This window comes from Dermacentor andersoni, chromosome 2 (genome assembly GCF_023375885.2).
Source record: "Dermacentor andersoni chromosome 2, qqDerAnde1_hic_scaffold, whole genome shotgun sequence".
In the NCBI taxonomy this organism is placed as follows: domain Eukaryota; kingdom Metazoa; phylum Arthropoda; class Arachnida; order Ixodida; family Ixodidae; genus Dermacentor; species Dermacentor andersoni.
The window spans coordinates 219,096,931-219,118,338 of record NC_092815.1 but is presented as its reverse complement, the minus strand read 5'-3'; positions in this window follow the sequence as shown (position 1 = coordinate 219,118,338).

The following is a 21,408-nucleotide window of genomic DNA, read 5'->3' as shown; positions in this document are numbered from 1 at the left end:
TCGCGCCGTACGCTATTTCCGTGTTCCACATTCTGCTCTGACGTGCGCTGCTTCGTCGGCTTGTGTCCATAATTTTGCCGTTTCGTCAAAAATTTCACCGACGTTGCTCGGCCTTTGAGAGATTTTCTGAAGAAGAACACGCCATTCTCATCGGGGCTGAAGCAGGCTCACGCGTTCGCCGCTCTCATCGAGTTTCTGACCACCCCTTCCATACTTGCCCACTTTGATCCATCTGCACCGACCGAGGTCCACACTGACGCAAGCGGCCATGAAATCGGTGCTGTTCTCGCCCAACATCAGCATGGTACCGAGTGCGTGGTGGCTTACGCCAGCCGCCTGCTGCCACCTGCCGAGAGAAATTACTCCATCACCGAGTGGGAGTGCTCGACTCTAGTTTGGGCTGTCGCCAATTTCCAGCCATATTTGTACGGCCGCACGTTTTCGGTCGTTACAGACGATCGCGCACTCTGCTGGCTGTCTTCCCTCCGGGACCCGACAGGACGGCATGGTCGCTGGGCTTTGCGGCTCCAGGAATTTTCGTTTAGTGTCCATTACAAGTCTGGACGTCTGCGCAAGGACGCTGACTGCCTCTCTCGTCACTCAGTCGATCCCCCTGATCCTGATGCGCATTATCCGTTGACCTACGTGATGGCTTTTACAAACATGACCGACATGTGCACTGAACAACAACGCGACGAATCTTTACGGTACATCATCGCCGGAGTGCAATCTGGCAGCACTAACGCCACGCGCCGCATGTTCGTTCTTCACAACGGCATTCGCTACCGCCGCAATATCAACCCTGACGGCCCTGAGTTCCTCCTTGTCCTTCCTTGTCATTTGCGATGCGTCGCTCTCGAACAACTTCACGATGCACCGACGGCGGGACACCATGGCGTTTTGAGTACACACGACCGCGTACGACGCCGGTTCTTCTGACCGGGTCTCTACCGCTGTGTGCGGTGTTGTGTCACAACTTTCGAATTGTGTAAACGCCGGTAGAAACCTCCCTTGCCACCTGTCAGACGACACCATCCAATTGAAGCTCGCTATGAACCGTTCTTTCGCGTAGGCCCTGACCTGCTTGGCCCTTTTCCGACGACGGCTAGAGGGAATAAGTGGATCGCAGTCGTTACTGATTACGCGACACGCTACGCGATAACAAAGACGTTGCCGACCAGTTGCGCAATAGACGTCACCAATTTTCTTCTCCACGACGTCATTCTCCGCCACGGTGCACATCTACAGTGACTTACAGACTGTGGCCGCTCGTTCTTGTCTCGAGTTGTCGACGACCTCCTCCGCTCTTGTGCCACTGAGCACATGCTGTCCGCCTACCACCCACAAACGAACGGTCTTACGGAACGTCTCGGCCGAACAATCACAGAGATGCTGTCGATATACGTCTCCAACGATCACTGCGACTGGGACGTCACGGTGGCCTACGTGACGTTCGCGTATAACTCGTCCCGACATAACACCACAGTATATTCACCCTTTTATCTTTTGTATGACACCATTCTCCCTTCTGTGCCACGTATTGCAACTGAGTACGCTCGTGAAGTCATCGATCGGGCACGTCATGTCGCCCGATCTCGTTTATTAGCCTCGCAGCATATACAAAAAGAGCGTTATGACCAGTGCCATCGCGATGTTAAGTTCGCGCCAGGTGCTTGGGCGCTTCTTTGGTCACCATGTCGCCGGGTTGGCCTCTCCCACAAGCTTCTTTCTGGCTACACAGGGCCTTATGAAGTCTACTTCAAGTTAACGACGGAAATTACGAGATTCCGCCGCTATATTTTGATGCATCCTCAAGTCCGACGCCTGTCGACGTCGTGCACATTTCGCGGCTGAAGCCGTACTTCGCTCGCAATTCGCTTACCATGCGCCGACATTGCGCGTCACCGCCCGGGGGTCCTGTTACGGAAGGATGAAAGAAGAGAGGAAGAAGATCGCGGGAAGCTGGCTGCTGCGTGTCGTACGTGGTCAGCCACCTTAACTACTCACACCCATCCTATATCTATATCTATATAAATATATATATATATATATATATATATATATATATATATATATATATATATATATATATATATATATTGTAACTACAGTCCTTCGGTACTCCCAACATCCCCGCAACAATATTTTCGAAAGAAAACAAGTTCCGACTTCTAGGGCCGTACAACATAAAACTATTCCAATATGTTTTTTATTCCTATCTCCTGACGTCAAATTTGTGCAAGCGCCGACGCAAGCACTGGGCGGTTACCCGCAGGGTTGTCTGAAAAGACTGATCAAATGCTCTCTACGTTTATAGGAGGTCACTTTTGTTTGCTTTAAGAATGAATAACATCGCCTACACTGAGCGGCTTGTCTTATCTAATTGGCTGACAAGAAGCGAGGAGCACGCTCAAGTGGAGAGGGATTCAATGGGGCCGAGCCAGTGCACTGAAAATCGATAACCCGATGAAGAGGGTTGTACTGGCGTCTGCGATTGGTCCACTTTCCCTTACTATATCTTGCGGTGGCTCGTCAAAAATAGCGGCGTCATGCAACGGAAGGTTAAGATTGCACCTAAGACGGATCCTCGTCAAAGACGATTTTTATTGTTTTTTAAGATGACGGAGGAAGCCATGAACAGAAATAGTTAGGTAAACTGCAGACAAATTGAGAAACACAAAACATAACGACCCACAATTACGTCACTAAAATTATGATACTGTGCTCGCGAGATATTTTTACAGTGATTTCTGCATATTTTTCGTGCTTTCTTTCAAGGCAGTGCGTTCGAAAAATCAACATGAACCTATTAGCTACAAAATGGCAATTCTGGCGCTTGGTAATTTGCCCGCGTCGCCCAGACTCTGAGAGTCCGTACATGTATCTCAGAGTCCATAACAGGCTTTACTCTAGCAGAATAGCCTAATATTGTGTGCATCACAAATAAGGATCTTTGTTGAGGAGATGGTGCTGTCCGCTGTAGATTAGTACCCAGCCGTAGGAATTCCTGCAAACAACAACTGCTCTTGCTGGTTTCCCGTCCTCATGTAGCACCCCGCCAGCCAGATCAATGACTATCGTTATATGAGTAAAATATGTTAGGTAAATGCGGCTGCTGCTGCTTCACTCGACGGCCAGTCACACGTATTCCGCAGGTGCCTTGAAGGCACGATCGCTTTCAACAATGAAGGGGAGAAGATTATGCTTAATACAATTTGTTTTAATAGTACAGAACGACTGGCATAAATGTGACCATTTGAGGTAATTCCTTTGTGAAGAATAATGGCGCAGTAAACAAAAACAAGAAACGAGAAAGAAACAGAACACAATTCAATTACTTTGTTTGCTTGAGGTACCTATCCTAAGACTTATTCCAATGCTCGAAGTCAGTTCTGAAGCTGCAATTTAGAAATTTGCTGTGGCAGTGTAACGCACGTATAACCTTCAAATCTGTATCAAAATTTTCTGTCAGGGCACTTTTCTCCTAACTTTGATCGCGATGAAGTTTGACGTCGTTGGCAAACTACAAACATTATATTCATCTGGCAAGCTTCCCAAAACACACCAGTTAACACTAAATCGACACTTGACTACGCCGCCGTGCCCCAGAACAACTGAAGCATTGAGTTCTCTTAAAACTCGTTTTATTTTTGCGACGTTTTCTTTCAACACACTGGAATGTTCTGTATGTCGCAATAATTGTAGCCTCATGCAGCTGCAAGGTAAGAATAACAGAAAAATTTAAATATATCAGAGCAGCACTAATGATGCCGCTGTTCTGACTTTGCCAAAATATATCTTTCGCAAGACCAACATGACCCGCCTGGTAGCTCAGTGGCTATGGTGTTGGGCTGGTGAGCACGAGGTCGCGGGATCGAATCCCGGCCACGGCGGTCGCATATTGATGGGGGCGAAAACGCCCTTGTACTTAGATTTAGGTGCACGTTAAAGTACCCCAGGTGGTCGAAATTTCCGGAGTCTTCCACTACGGCGTGCCTCATAATCAGAAAGTGGTTTTGGCACGTTAAACTCCATAATTTAAAAAAGGCCAACATAACCAGTAACTTTCAATGAGCTCGCTCTCTTAGTTCTCTTCATGACGGTTCACCACCATGCAGGACAGACGTCTTCGGCTGTCTTTTTTCGTGGCCGCTGCAACTACCCACAACGACATAAAAATGGCACTCCAAGACTCACCAGACTGGGCGAGAAGATCGGCAGTGAGGTTGGCCGCCAGCTCTGCAGCAGTGGTAGCCATGGGCCCGCCGTGAAGCACCTGGCACGGCTGTTTCCTGCCGCCGCGCTAGTGCGCCACAAGAGCCGCCGTCTCGCGCGAGAGCGCTCCGCGCAGCCACTCCCATCCAGGGCGGCAAGATCTGCGGTGGCCGTAAGTGGCGCGACACTTCGGGGTCAGCCCCCTTCCTCCTCGAGTTTCAGGTGCTACAAATGTGCGCCCACTCAGCGTTTCATTCCAGCCCGCGACGACGGAGCCCCGCCAGTATACACAAGGCTCTTGTACATTGACTAGCTCAACGGAGGATTGCTTGCACATTGAAGCTTATATGCTTACCCTACTGCATTAAAATTGATTAAGGCTTGCGATGGCGCTCGTAGGCATACCATGGTTAGAATACCGCACTACGGAGTCTTTACGCACAAACAAGAAAGACACGATCACAAACACTCACCGGCCAGAAAAGAATTATGAGCACACGCACAGGGGGCGTTATTAATATAGCCCAGACAGGGCGCTAATTGATAAAGTCGCACGTGGCGCTCATACTTCTCCCTACGAGCTTTAATTTTTTTCATTTGCCTCTCTTTTATGTACTGCGGGCAGTTTTTTGCACATGGACGTTCCTGGTCACAATTTACCTCTCGCCGTGTTTGCTAATAAATCAGCTGATAGGAGCTTTTCATCACCTGTGCTCTTGTTTATGTTGCGTGTCAGTCTTAACTTACCAGTGCTGTATTCTAATTACCCATTAAAACACCCCATACAGCCTATCTCCAGGAAGCTATGAAACATACATCGAGAACGCATTATGAGAAAATATTTTGATTCATTCATCTACTGATTGATTTTATATATTGAGTGAATGATTGATTGACTGGTTGATGGATTTTTCTATTTCTTCAAGTCACTATGGCGTTGCAGAGGGAGCAATAGGAGACTTAACGTTACCTTCATAAATGATGTATACAATGACAACTGCTTAGAACGAAAGGAGCTTTACAATTTTGAACTAACTCTAACTTTTTGGGGTAGTCACGGCTCGGATATTATACACTCGGCGAATATACAACTTTAGGCCGGATAAGTGCTTTATATTGTACATATTAGGGACAACGAAGCCCTAGAGATGTGCCATTTGATGTAACCCACAGTTCTCTTAGTATTGTTTAATACAAAATTAGCAAGAGTTTTTCAAGGCGAGTCAGAAAATATGTGGATGCCTAAATACTTATATCGTGTAGCCTGCTTTGATGTTTGCCTATCGATATTATCATACCAAGAATTCATGATCGACCGGCAGCCTCTAGAATCTGTTCAGGAGTATCTTTATCTAGGGCAACTACTCACAAAGTACCCAGTTCATGAGGAGGAAATGGGCACAAAAACAAAAGTCGGTTGCACCGCATTTGGCAAGCGATACCAGATCATGACACGCCGCTCACTGTTGTTGAAAAAAAAAGTGTGCCATCAGTGAATTCTACTGGTACTAACATATTAGGCCGGAATCTGAAGGCCAACAAAGAAGCTTAGAACGACAGAAAGCTGAGCTAGTTTGTAAGGATTCATAATGCAAAAAAGAGGAGAGGCGTGCAGACAGGACACAAGAGTAGAGAAGTGAACACGAACGCCGACTACTAACTGAAGGGAGCATTGAGGCGAAAAAGGAAATAAGACACAAAACTCATCTGCACAAGCTCAGGAATGGTATCACCACGTGTCAGTCGGGTACATGTGCCGGTCTACGTGAGAGATAACTGTTAAGACACTTAATCTCCTCCTTATGTAAAGTAATCGAAGGCTGGCACACGCACGCACTTCCACCATTATAGATATGCAATGCCTCTACCATAAGCCGCGTATCTTCATTCTTATGCCTGTACAATATCGCGCATTAATCTAACTCTGGCGTGCAGTTAAAATCTTCGCAATGTAGGGAAAGATTAGAAGGCGATCCACCGGTTAACGTCCTTTTATGTTCCATTAGCCTCTGATTGATACACCATCCCGTTTGCCCTACGTAGAACTGGCCACAGCTAAGGGGAATTTTATAAACCACACCCATACGACAGTCAGTAAACCTGTTGTTCTTATTGTGCTCCACTGGACAAATATATGTTCTTTGTTGCCTTTTACCTGCTCCTTTTTCCTCTGTATGGCAGCGCATATCTTACCTAGCTTATTGGAAGCAGTCAAGCAACATTACCATCATACCTACTTGCAACTTTTTTAAGCCTGTGTGACACTGAAGGAATGTACGGAATGGCCATTACTCTTTTTTTGCTATCACTGCTTTCTGTAATAACCTCCGTCGCCCTCGAAATCGCCTTCTTTAGGCGCTCAGCCAAAGTGGCCACTGCTAAACTAGGATAACCTGCTTCTAATAGGCGCCGGACCTGCGCATTAAAACTGGCGCTCATTTTGTGCATGCAGGATCTAGTGAGAGACGACTTAAGGCATGACATGGCAATTCCGTTTTTTACTACTTTAGGATGCTCGGATTGAAAGTTTAGCGACGGCTTCAAAGATCTTGGGGAGTACTGCCAACAAACGTGATTTTGTTCGAAGACCAAGGAAATGTCAAGAAACTGAATGACGCGTCGTTGAAGAAATTCCTCAGGAAACTGTAATCCTCCTCCATAAAGTTTACATTACTCACTTACTGAGGTAGCAGCGTATTCGAATTCTTCCCTATTGCAGAAAATCAGGTAATCATCAACGTAACGAAATATCTTGATAACGCTATCACCTATAGCTTTCTCTAAGCAGCTGTCAACCTTACTCAGGTAAATATTGCTAAGAATAGGGGCGACCTTTGAGCCAATTTGAGCCTGATTTCTCCAGAAAAACGCCATCTCTCCACCCAATCAGCGTCGACTTCAAGTACATTGAAAGAATTTCTACAAACGCTCCCGTGCAAAAACTGCATCTGTCAATAAAAGCCGACTCTTACACTAGTTTTTTATTGCACTCATTTACGGAATTTAGCAGCCCGTCATGCGGCAAGGAATAATACAGGTCTTCGATATCCATACTGTACAATCACCATCCAGCTGTACAATCACTAGGATTTTCCTCTCTCAAATACTGCACTAGTGCCTGAGATTACGCAAGCAAAAGGGGTCTGAAAAAACTAGTGAAGCTAAGCAGTTCTGTAGGTAACTGGCGACACAGACCTGCCACGTCCCACTCTCTGACACTATAGCACGAAAGGTAATTTCTTGCTTATGGGTCTTCGCCGAGAAAAACTGTTCTAAGGTAAGGGATATTGCTTTCTTGGCATTAGAGACAACCTTATCAAGATTATGTATTGAGAGGATACGAGAGGATAGGGTTGTCTACGTAGAACTGGCCAGTTCTATGTAGGGCAAACGGGACGGTGTATCAATCAGAGGCTAATAGAACATGAAAGGTCGTTAACCGGTGGATCACCCTCTAATCTTTCCCTACATCGCCAAGATTGTAACTGCACGGCAGAGTTAGATGAATGCGCGATATTGTGCAGGGATAAGAATGAAGACACGCGTCTTATGGTAAAGGCATGGCATATCTATAGGGGTGGAAGTGCGTGCGTGAGTCAGCCTTCGATTACTTTACATAAGGAAGAGATTAAGTGCCTTAACAGTTATCTCTCACGTAGACCGGCACGTGTACCCGACTGACACGTGGTGTTACCATGCCTGAGCTTGCGCAGGTGAGTTTTGTGTCTTCTTTCTTTTTTCGCCTCAGTGCTCCATTCAGTTGAAAGTCGGCGTTCGTGTTGTCCCCTTCTCTACTCTTGTGTCCTGTCTACACGCCTCACTTCTTTTTCGCATATCTATCTATCTATCTATCTATCTATCTATCTATCTATCTATCTATCTATCTATCTATCTATCTATCTATCTATCTATCTATCTATCTATCTATCTATCTAATATCCCTTTAAACAGACCGGGTGGTGCAAACTGCCTATGAGCTTCGGCCACAAGGTATGTGCTCATCGTCGTGATGACGTGGTTATTCCATCATCCGTCTCTGGTCATGCCGTCGCCGTCATGCAGTCGTCATGGCATCGTAGTCATGCAGTCACCGTGAGGGCGTCGTGGTCATTCCAATGCCGTGACTTCATCATTCCACTCTGGTCATGCCGTAATTGTCACGCCATCATAGTTACAGTATCCGTGATACGAAGTTGTCATCCCATTGCCAAACTGTCATCTTCATCGCCTCGCCATTTCATAGCCGTCATGCATAGCCGTCATCCTGGGCGTCGTCATTTTAATTTCGCCATCCGACTCTCGTCATGCCGTCATTGTCAGGTCATTGTTGTCACGCAGTCGTGATCCCATCAGTGTTGTCAGGGTGTTGTTTTACCATCGTCGTCACTTCATAAACGCAATCACATTGCCATGTCGTTGTCATCACACTACCTTCATCGTTCTACCGACGTCGTTCCTTCATCGTTTTGTCCTAATCATGCTGCAGTCATTCAGTTGTGCTTATGCCGCTGTTGTCATGACACCGTTGTCATTGCGTTATCGTCCGATAGTCGCTGCCATGCATCTATTGTGCGTCTTCGTCGTGTCATCGCGGTCTCGCCATTTTCTTTATTGTAGCTTTGTCATCCGGCTGTCGTCATACCGTAGACGTTACCCCATTGTCGTCATCCGATTTTCCTCGTGTCATCGTTGTTATGCCATCGCCATCACTTGAAAAAAAGAATCGTAAGCTCATCGTGCCATCGCCGTACTCCCCCCTTGGTAATTCGATCAACGTCTTTCTTTTTCCGGCGTTCAGTCATCATCGTACAGTCGGCGTCATGGCGTCATGCTCGCGGGCGACCGTGGTATACGAGTGCCGCAGCAAAGTGGGCCGATACCAGAAACAGTGTAGGTCGAACGTAGCCGAACCAACAAAAATTTCAGACTGACCACTACAGATTTTAGCAAAAGATAAGTTCGGCAGTAAAGTGTGTAGCAACATTGCTTGAATCCTAACAGCATTTCCGTCGACAGGCACCCCAAGGTGGTTTCTGCCTTAACTACCGCTATGCCGGCGTGTGCGTAGAGCGGACAGGTCTTCCCAACCTCTTTATTGACCTTTTTGCCTCGCCTCTGGCAACATTGTTGTAAATAAAAGTCAATTCAGTTCATTATGCAATCAGATTTTTGGTAATTGCTATCCAAGAGCTCAGCAGAGCTGATAATAGTCGGCGTGGTTAGATGGAGCATCACCTGTTGTTACATCGCCTGCCGTGTCTTTGTTTAATAGGTGAGAAGAGAGGACAACATTCGCATTTTGCAGAATCATCAGCAGCAGCGTGCACAGTTCTACTTCGTGCTTTAACGTTTACCTAAAGTTGCGCGCACTTTAACCACTCGTGCAAACATCCTTTGAGGTTCCCATGCAGGCCAGTTTACTGCCACCTAGAAATGAGAGGTCCAAAGGTCGAGGCGCTGAATATAAACGTGTGTATGTCCGTAGAACAAGCCCCAACCTAATTAGTGCATGACCTGAAGCTTGATATAGAGTGATCATGGAACAATATAGACAAAGACGTAGCAGAATAAGCCCCTCAACCATTGTAAGACTGGTGCCTTGCTCGTGCCAATTATAAAGGCGGCCCCCCAAAAAAAACCGATTGCGCAGCGTAGTTACGTTGACGTGCCGTACTACTGAGAAATGGCAATATAGTGCTAGAACTGTAATGCATATTTATACGTTATAACAAGAAAAAGATGAATATTTCTATCTGGATATTGTAAATTTGCGGCGACCCCGGCACTAGAGGCTAGCCGAGAACTTAAGTACTCTTCCGAAAAATTTTATGAAGCACAAATGGAAGACATCGTATCGGGTATGATTAGCTAGTACCTCGCACCTGTATCAAGATTCATTTCATAACATTTTTTGCCACCCTAGCCGCATTCAGATTCAACGCATTCCTTTGTCTTCATTAGCAAACATGGATCTATAAAAATTTCTCAAGTGTAGGCGTTTGTTCATTCCGCAATTGCTGGCCCAAGTAGGCTAATATTGTTAAAGCCACGAATAAATGATAGACACTAGAAGAAAATGTTGGTAGAATTTGAGGATGCAATGAACTATCTTGGGCATTTGAAATACCGAAAACGGATTGCGTCCCAGGCAGTACAATGGGCATGGTGTAATGGGTGCTTCAGGCAGAATATACAGCTCCCACGTTGATATGATGGGCCACCACTTTACCACTTGAGCGACACAAGTTGCTCTCACCACGCCAGGCCAGCGCGAGTCTTTATTTCTTTTTCGCACACACACACATTTCATTACACAAGATGCGCACAATTTCTATGGTCCCATAGCCAATGGCGAGTAAGATGCCCATTTAGAAATACACATAAGAGAAACTGGTGTGAAGTAATGCTAGTAATGAGTCCAGTAATAAGTATGTTCGTACTGGGTAACAATGAATACAGGAAAATAAAACACTTCGCAATAAACACAAGAATAACTGAATAATAGTAGTAGGCAGATTTGCAAATGAAAACTTATTTTATGAGTACTACTATTAGTCTTTTCAGTAAGTTAACAATAATAAGAGGGAGATTACAGTTCACAATAAACACAAGAGAACCTAATGAAACAATTGTTGTACATGATAGCGCAAATATCTATCAGTCCATGAAGGAGAAATAATTGCTACGAAATAATAATTTTTTCATTGCACTCAGCAAGTTCTCCGAGTTTTCTTGCATAAAGCGGAATACCATTCCAGTCTTTCGCTAAAGCATAGTGTACCAATCGTTTGTCATGGGTGCTTTATTGCAGGCATATTTAGTTTAACAATAGTTTGGTTCTTAATCAGGCGTTGCGGTGTGCAGAGTACCGAAATAGGGAATCGCTCGTTGGGCATCTTATAACATTGTTAATACGTGTGGCTAATCTTATTTCTCGTACGAAATCAAAAGACAGGATTTCCAGCATAGAAAACAGGGGTTTGCTTGGTTCATAGTATCGCGAGAAAGTTACCTCACGTACAGCTCGTTTTTGCAACCATCGTACTGGTTCAAGCTAGGAGTTGTATGTCAAACCGCACGATTCTACACAGTACAAAAGATGGCACTTCACTAGAGTCAAGTACCAAATGCGAAGTATTGAAACGTCAAAATATTCAAGAGCTTGCAGAGAACAACTTGAAGCTAATTTAAAGTAGGCAGCACCTAGCTTAATTTAAGCAGCTGTCTAGAAGGACACCAAGATAAGAGAACGAGTACGATCGAGGGGGCAAATATTAATACGTAGTAGTATGTCCTGTCGTGGAGTATTATTAGTTCGGGAGTGGAATACCATATATTTACTTTTATTAGGATTGATGCCAATCTTGTTAGCAGCAGACAAAACAGCAAGTTTGGCTAGACAACGAAGCTTAGAACGACAGAAAGCTGAGCTAGTTGGTAAGGATTCATTGTGCAAAAAAGAAGTGAGGCGTGCAGGCAGGACACAAGAGTAGAGAAGTGGACAACACGAACGCCGCTTTTTTTTTTTACTCTTGTGTCCTGTTTGCACGCCTCACTTCTTTTTTGCTTGGCTAGACAAGTATTCTTTTCTTCTATATGTAAAATGTTTTCGCCGGTAATATTCAGGGTGGTGTCATCATACATGAGCGTTTCGGCAGTGGTTAGTAGTGGTCATTTATCTGTAGCAGGTAGAGCGAAGGACTGAATACGGAACCTTGTAGCAAAACTGTTTGAATGCACTGAAGGCATGAAGTGATGTTAATAATCGCCTCTTTGTGACAACCTTTCGGGTAACTCTGAAAGAAATCCCATGTAGTATTGCGGAAGCCATATTTACGTAATTTGAAGAGTAATATTTCAAGGTGCACACTATAAATGCTTCTAGAGGCCAAGAAAACCGCTACAGCGAATTTATTTTGAAAGGCGGTATTTAAAACCGCACTCAGTGTGAGCGAGTGCATGTTCTTTTTTTTTTAGAATTCATTGGTCAGAATCTATATTGATTAGGACCTGATACGTGATATTTGTGCAAAAATAAATGGATGCGTTTTGCGATTATTAAAAAAATTATTGTTTAGAAAACTCAGCTCTGGTATCGCGCGGTAGCAAGAAGGGTCAGACCTGTCCCCCTCTTTATAGACAGTGGTAACTTTGGCTATTTTAAATGCCGATGGATATCTTCTAGTACGTAATGAGTAGGTCAATAGATCGGTCAACTGGTCTCCTTTTGTACCAGTATTTTCTTTTACAACGCGCGCTAGAATCTTGGTCCAAGCCGGCGCTTTAGTGATTACCAGGTTGTTCGCAATTTCACGCACCTCCGTATAACGAAACTATTCGTCTTGGAAATCGGTGCACACGATGCTTTGCTAAGACGAAGCAGCGCTTTAGCCAGAGAGTGACCAACATTTGACAGCAACCTTAGTAACATTATCAGGCACAATTTTTTTTTTTTTGCGAGTATGTCCAGTTGCTCCATTGATTATTTCCCGAGTTTTCCATGAGTTACCAGCAGCTTGTTCAATAAGGTTGTAGTAATATTCTTGTCTACATTTACGTGACAAAGCTACACATATATGAAGAGCCGTTTTGCACTCACTTAGATGGACGTTGTGCTTATTGCGTTTCCGTTTATAACACGAATAGTGCATTGCCTTAAGTGCGTCTGAAAAATTGTTGGTATTTCATATGTGGTTATAATGATGATAGTTTTGAAGCTCTAACAGAGTCTGTAATCACCTTATTACATTAGCAAATTCTTGGTCTACATCGCCAAGATAAATCTCGTGCCAACTGATTGAAAGTAAAAAAATTACGATACTCTGAATAATCAATTCTGTAAGATGTTCTGTGGCCCGCATGGTTTCCCATAGGCACTCGTTCTACCGTGAGAAAGGCTGATGTTTTATCGGTGACAGGCTCGTTAAAAACGCCTGCTGTTATGTCTGTAGGAATATTAGCGAGTGGATCTTCTAAAATAGTCTCTGATATGCTGGTCACCCGGGTAGATACAGTGATTAGATTGCGAAAATTTTGTGAGTTTATTAGGTAAGTATATTATTTGTGGCTAGCGCTGAAGGCAGGAATATTCATACTGTTAAGACGCGTTATAGTTCGATTGATTAGACGCTCAGATAACAGAGCACGCAGCGAGAGGACACAGGGCTTCGGAAACACAGACACAAGGCTTCCAACCAAAGTACGGCTTGAGCGGCTGAACATGCACGATTTCGCGCCCTCGGCGGCGCTTATCGGAAGGCGGCTCAAGGGATTCTACCAAGTAGTTCACAGGAGACGTTTGACTGACGCTACGGTAGGGACCTTGGTACTTGGAAAAAGAGCTTTGGTGAAAGTCCAGGGCTGGTAGCGGGAACCCAAAGCCAGACTAGTGAGTCAGGGGCATAGGGTGCCAGAGAGGAGGGAATATCCCGAAGGTGTTTCTGTCGCTGCTGATCTGCCGAAGTAGATGTGCGGGCGAGCTTTCGGCACTCTTCCACGTGTGCAGCAGCTTCGGACAGGGTAGTAGCCTCCGTTGTGTCAGGGCGATACGGAAGGATGGTGTCCATTGTGCAGGAAGGCTCACGTCCGTAAAGAAGAAAGAACGGGGAAATCCTGTAGTGGTCTGTGTGGCGGTATCATAAGCGTACGTCACGAAGGGAAGAATTCGGTCCCAATTGGTTTGGTCAGATGCGACGTACATGGCTAACATATCCCCAAGAGTGCGGTTAAGGCGTTCAGTCATGCCATTAGTTTGAGGGTGGTATGCAGTAGTAGGGCGGTGAATTACGTTACATTCCTTGAGCAGGGCTTCTATAACATCAGACAGAAAGACACGGCCTCTGTCGCTCAGCAACTCTCTGGGGGCTCCATGGCGAAGTATGATGTTACGCAGAAGGAACCCGGCAACATCCCGCGCAGATGCGTTGGGCCGAGGCGAAGTTACCGCGTAACGCGTGAGATGGTCTATCGCCACTATCACCCAGCGATTGCCATCTGAAGTGTCCGGAAGGGGCCCATAAGGATCAACTCCGACCCGCTCAAAGGCCCGTCCTGGGCAAGGCAAGGGTTGCAGTGGAGCAGCTAAGGCATGAGGGGTATTCTTCCGGCGTTGGCAAGCGAGGCAGGAGCGGACATATTGGCGGACGAATCGGTACATCCCGCGCCAGTAATAGCGAATTCGCCGGCGCGCGTACGTTTTTAGTACTCCTGCATGTGCGCATTGCGGGTCATCGTGAAACGCTGCACATATGTCCGAACGTAGATGCCGAGGAACCACGCGTAACCATTTGCGCGTGACCGAGAGGTAGTTACGGCGGTATAGGAGCGCGTCACGAACAGCGAAGTGGTGTGCTTGGCGACGCAACGCACGTCCAGTAGAAGGCGCTGATGGGTCTGACAGAAAAGCCAGCATAGCAACAATCCATGAATCCTTCTGCTGCTCCGAAAGCATATCCGTGGCGGTGAGGGAGGACTCGCATATTCGTACTTTCTGATAATTGGGCTGGCCTGACACTGGGGAGCGAGACAAGGCATCCGCGTCCGATTGTTTACGGCCTGAGCGGTACAGCACTCAAATATCATACTCTTGGCGGCGAAGCGCCCATCGAGCGAGGCGACCTGAAGGATCTTACAAGGACGAAAGCCAGCAGAGTGCATGGTGGTGCGTGATGACGTCGAACGGGCGACCGTAGAGGTAAGGACGGAACTTATTTATGGCCCAAATGATAGCCAGGCAATCTTTTTCTGTAACGGAATAGTTTGCTTCCGCTTTCGTGAGTGCGCGGCTAGCGAAGGCAACAACCTATTCAGCGAAGCCAGCCTTTCGTTGTGCAAGAACAGCGCCATAGCCGACGCCACTGGCATCCCTGTGTATTTCTGTCGGTGCGCTTGGGTCAAAATGTCGAAGTATGGGGGGTGAGGTTAGAAGAGATCGCAGCGTCGCGAATGCGGCATCGCAAGCTGGCGGCCAAGCCAAGAGGTCGTGGTTACCCACGAGAAGCTACGTCAAAGGCGCTATTATGGTGGCGAAGTTGCGGAACAAACGACGAAAATAGGAGCATAATCCGATGAAGCTGCGGAGTTCTTTTGTGGTCTTTGGTCTTGGAAATTCGGCAACGGCTTGGAGTTTGGCTGGGTCTGCGAGCACAGCATCCTTCGAAACAACGTGGCCAAGGATGACTAGCTGGCGGGCGGCGAAGCGACACTTCTTCAAGTTGAGCTGGAGTGCAGCATTGGCAAGGCAAGTGAGCACGCGTTTGAGTCGGGACAGGTGAGAAGAAACGTCCGGGGAAAAGATGACAATGGCATAGAGATAACAAAGGCATGTCTGCCATTTGATGCCCCGGAGTATGTTATCGATCATTCTTTCAAAAGTTGCAGGCGCATTACGGAGGCCAATGGGCATCACGGTAAATTCATATAAGCCGTCAGGCGTAACAAAGCCGTTTTCGGACGGTCTGCATCAGCCACCGGGACCTTCCAATAACCGGATTGTAAGTCTAAAGAGCAATCCTGCTCTGGTGAGGGAGTGCGTTACCGGTTCTGGTTACCGGGATCAGGCCACACTCCAGGCCTGTTTATGCAATTTTTATCAACACGCGGATCCTTTTTTTTTAATCCGGTGTAAAATTGCGCGGCACCGAGATTCGAACCACGCACCTCTTGCACGCGAGGCGGGTGTTCTACCTCTACGACACCACTGCACTTAACGATATTATTACTAATATGGACGAGATAGTTCAAGTGGCTGAGGAGTTCTGTAGAGATTTATACAGTACTAGTGGCACCCACGACGATAATGGAAGAGAGAATAGTCTAGAGGAATCCGAAATGCCACAGGTAACGCCGGAAGAAGTAAAGAAAGCCTTGGGAGCTATGCAAAGGGGTAAGGCAGCTGGGAAGGATCAGGTAACAGCAGATTTGCTGAAGGATGGTGGGCAGATTGTTCTAGAGAAGCTGGCCACCCTGCATACGCGATGCCTCATGACCTCGAGCGTACCGGAATCTTGGAAGAACGCTAACATAATCCTAATCCATAAGAAAGGGGACGCCAAAGACTTGAAAAATTATAGACCGATCAGCTTACTGTCAGTCGCCTACAAAGTATTTACTAAGGTAATCGCAAATAGAATCAGGAACACCTTATACTTCCGTCAAGCAAAGGACCAGGCACGATTCCGTAAAGGCTACTCAACAATAGACCACATTCACACTATCGATCAGATGATAGAGAAATGTGCGGAATCTAATCAACCCTTATATACAGCTTTTATTTATTACGAGAAAGCGTTCGATTCTGTCGAAACCTCAGCAGTCATGGAGGCATTACGGAGCAGAGTGTAGACGAGCCGTATGTAAAAATACTGAAACATATCTATAGCGGCTCCACAGCCACCATAGTCCTCCATAAAGAAAGTAACAAAATCCCAATAAAGAAAGGCGTTAGACAGGGAGATACGATCTCTCCAATGCTATTCACAGCATGTTTACAGGAGGTATTCAGAGACCTGGATTTGGGAAGAATTGGGGATAAAAGTTAATGGAGAATACCTTAGTAACTTGCGATTCGCTGATGATACTGCCTTGCTTAGTAACTCAGGGGAACAATTGTAATACATGCTCAGTGACCTGAAGAGGCAAAGCCGAAGGGTGGGTCTAAAAATTAATCTACAGAAAACTAATGTTTAACAGTCTCGGAAGAGATCAGCAGAACAACAGCAGCAGGTAGCGAGGCACTGGAAGTGGTAAGGGAGTACATCTACTTAGGGCAGGCAGTGATGGCGGATCCCGATCATGAGACGGAAAAAATCAGAAGAATAAGAATGGGCTGGGGTGCGTTTGGCAGGCATTCTCAGATCATGCACAGCAGGTTGTCATTATCCCTCAAGAGAAAAGTGTATAATAGCTGTGTCTTACCAGTACTCACCTACGGGGCAGAAACCTGGAGGCTTACGAAAAGGGTTCTACTTAAATTGAGGACGACGCAACGAGCTATGGAAAGAAGAATGATGGGTGTAACGTTGAGGGATAAGAAAAGAGCAGATTGGGTGAGGGAACAAACGCGAGGTAATGACATGTTAGTTTAAATCAAGAAAAAGAAATGGGCATGGGCAGGACACGTAATGAGGAGGGAAGATAACCGATGGTCATTAAGGGTTACGGAATCGATTCCAAGGGAAGGAAAGCGTAGCAGGGGGTGGCAGAAAGTTAGGTGGGCGGATGAGATTAAGAAGTTTGCAGGGTCGACATGGCCACAATTAGTAGATGACCGGGGTTGTTGGATAAGTATGGGAGAGGCCTTTGCCCAGCAGTGGGCGTAACCAGCCTGATGATGATGATGAAGTCTAAGGACGAAAAGAATTCAGCGCCTTGGAGGCAGTCCAGTGCGTCGTCGATATGGGGAAGAAGATATAAATTTTTCCGGGTTATCTTGTTGAGTCGTCGATAGTCCGCACAAAAACGAATGGTCCCATCTTTCTTTTTGACCAGCACTACCGGAGAAGCCTAAGGACTGTGTGATGGCTGTATCACGCCGCGTCGGAGCATGTCTCCTACGTGCTCATCGATGACACGACGCTCCGTCGCGGACACACGGTATGGACGTTGGCTAGCGGCGCGTGGCTGCCGGTGTCGACGTGATGAACGACTGTGGAGGTGCGGCCTAAACATTGTTTCTGGAGGTCGAAAGAAGATCGAAATCGGTTAAGAAGGTCGGCGATCTGCGTGCGCTCACTCGGAGTGAGGTTGGGGTCAATAGACGGAGCAAACTCTCGCTCACATGCAGGTGGAGGCGCAGAAACAGGGACAGTCATGGCGTCACCGTAAAAAGGAGTCGAGTCATCAGGCACATCGTAGATATAGCTCGTGTCGAATTCATCAGCAAAACCGAGGCACTCGCCATGATGTAAGCTTGATGGACACGAAAACGGATTCGAAACGTAAAGTGCACTGGAGCCCTGGCGAAAGGGAAGGAGGGCAAAGGGAAGCAAGAAGGGATGACGGCGTGCAGCAAGTTGAGATGGCGTGAAAAGAACTGTGGAATCGTAGAAAGCAGCCCAGGAAACGGGTACAAAAGCGGAAGAGAAAAGAGGGATATCAGTGGCGGCGGCAACGAACACTCGAACAGAAGGTGGAGGCAAATCTTCAGAAAGACTGCCGCAGAATGGAGTCAGCGCAAGTTCTGCACGGGCACAATCAATAATAGCGTGATGAGATGAGAGGAGGTCCCATCCTAGAATGATGGTATTAGAGCAGCGCTGAAGAACAACAAACTCAATGTGGTGTAAACTGTCTTGTACGGCGACACGGACGGTACATGTTCCTAAGGGCTGAATTGGCTGAGCGCTTGTTGTGCGTAACGAGATGACAGAAAACGGCGTCGCGACTTTTCGGAGCATACGCCGAAGCTGGTCGACAATCACGGACACTGCGGCACCCGTGTCGACAAGCGCGCGAACGGCGATACCTTCGGCAAAAACTTCAGTGACGTTCGTTGGGAATAAACGAGGGGTTGAGCAGTTCGAAGAAGTCGCAGTTCTTGCCTCCTGAACTGCGCCTTTTAGTTTTCCTCCACAGCCGGAGGGCGGCGGACGATGGGGGACAGGGAACGTCGACGGGGAGATGGAGACCGACGAGTGTTGAAGCTTTGGGGAACAGGAGATGAAGGAGCGAAGTGCGGAACTGGTGGTGAATAGCGGGAGTGAGAGTCAGGAGCATTCCCTTGAAGTCTCGCAGTATCGGGAGGATACCAACCTCGCCGGCGGCAGAACCGTGCCACGTGTCCAGCAAAGCCACACGCGAAGCAGATCGGCCGATTGTCTTGGGCACGCCACGGATTATCAACAGAGGGTCTAGGTAGCGGAGCACAGTTTGGAGCTGGGCACAGGGGCTGCGGAGGCGCGCAGAAGCCGCTTCTGTGCGCGTAATTCGCAGCTGCAGAAGGCGAGGCGTAGAAGCCGCTTGTGGGCGTGTAATGCGCAACTTCAGGCGGAGGTCTTGGCCTGGCGATGACGGCAGCGTTAGCGAGCGGGACTGTCGCTGAAGGTGGCTGATTAGCGAGAGGTAGTGCGTCGCTGACTTGTTCATGGATGACGCGTCGCAGTTCCGGGGACAAAGAGGACTCAGACGACTGGGTAGCAGGCAGCAGTGACAGTTGGCGCGCGACTTCTTCACGAACAAATTGCTTGATTTAATCGAGGAACGAAGAGTGGGCGGAAGCAGCACTAGAACTTTCAGTTAAAGCCGAAACCGTGTCGTCCGGCGCGACAGCTCGGCGCGTGGTAAGGCGTTGTTTGCGGAGCTCATTGTAGCTCTGGCACAGTGTAATGACCTCGTCGATCGTTTGAAGATTTTTCGCCAAGAGCACTTGAAAGGCGTCATCCTTTATGCCCTTCATGACATCCTTGATCTTTTCAGAGTCGGGCATGGCGGGATGAATGCGCCGGCAAAGGTCATCTACGTCTTCAATGTAGCTGGTGAAGTTTTCAACCTTTTGCTGAGCGCGACCACCCAAGCGTTGTTCTGCGTGAAGCTTGTGCACAGCAGGGCGACCGAAGACTTCTTTGAAACAATGGGTAAATGCTGTCCAGGTGGAAAGGTTGGATTCATGATTCCGGAACCAGAGATTCGCGACTCCAGAAAGATAGAAGATTACGTTAGTCAATTTAGCTTTGTCATCCCACTTGTTATGAGCACTCACGCGATCGTATGACGAGAGCCAATCCTCCATGTCATGGTCGTCGTCGCCGCTGAAGACCGGAGGATCTCGTTGGCGGAGAGCACCGGAGCAGACGACAGGCGATGCCATGGGAGGATCGGGCTGCGCAGCGTCCTGAGGCATAGCAGAAACGGTAGGGAGCGTCCGGCTGCGGAGTTCCAGGTTTGAGAAGGGCCCCGCACGTCCACCAAATGTTAAGATGCGTTATAGTTCGATTAATTAGACGCTCAGATAGCAGAGCACGTAGCGAGAGGACACAGAGCTTCGGCAACACAGACACAAGGCTTCCAACCAAAACGTTGTCGTCGTCTTTCTCGAAGCAGTGCCTGCCGCCCGTTGTTCTCCAGTACAATACCATCAATAACTATAGCCTGGTTACGGCCAGTTCTTGACAGGGACAAAATAACTTCCTAAAGCTTGTCATGAAAACAGCCAGTGGCTGTGTTTGGTGGCCAATAAATCACACAGACAATAAGCGAGAATTCCATCTGCATAAGTGCTTCAATATACGCTAGGCTGCATGGGAACTCACATACTGTAGACAAGGGGAGTTATGTCTTGACAAAATGGGCAGAGCCTCTACCAGGAGCATAAGATGCACGTGGCCTGGATATCACGCGATAGCCAGATATGCTAACTGCCTCTTTTCAGCCATGCTTCAATGGCTGCAATAACGGCCTAATATTTATCATGCTGCGAAATAAACTATATAACAAGGTTGAGATTTTTTCCTATACGGCGGGTGTGCAGTGAAAAAGCGTTCAATTTATTTTCCGGTTACACTTGCGCCTTGAGCCATTGCAATCTTAGTTTGTTAAGACCATCTATATGTGGCACGTGCTGTCCGCACCGCTGCAGCCAACCATACAGGCAAGCGAGCGTGGAGCTCACGCGTACAGCTGGCTTTTGTGTCGCATTGCATGGAAAACACGTATTCTCCTCAGCCTACTTCCAACCACGCCACATTTGTAAAGGCCTCTGCAGAAACTATTCGGCTTGCTAGTGCAGTCTCTTTCTGCAATGTTGTGCGAAATCATTTAAACAGTTTACGTTAGGTTAGTCTTGCGTTGGTCCCCTGTTTGTGCGCCGAAACCAAGTGAGATGAACACGTGAATCAGTTCAGTTTTTTAAGTGCTCCTTGTTGGTAATTAGACTTCGAAGTGATGCTTGTCTGACAAGACGTTTTTCTTGCTTTCTGCGCACTCCTCTATATGCATCACAGATAAACATTGTTCGATGTAACTGCCATGACGCTGTGCTCTTTCTGCCATACATTATCGCAGCTTAAATTTGTTTCTGGTTGCGATGAGTGCAACACTTTATATGCGCTTGTGGTTAGTGGTTATGCTGTGGAGAGGTGATGTATGAAATATCTATGTTCGAATATGTTCTGTTCTCTGCATCTGCCCCACCACACTGGTGACGATTATGTTTCTGAATACCAATAGAGAAAAATAGGCTCGCAATGCCAATGCATG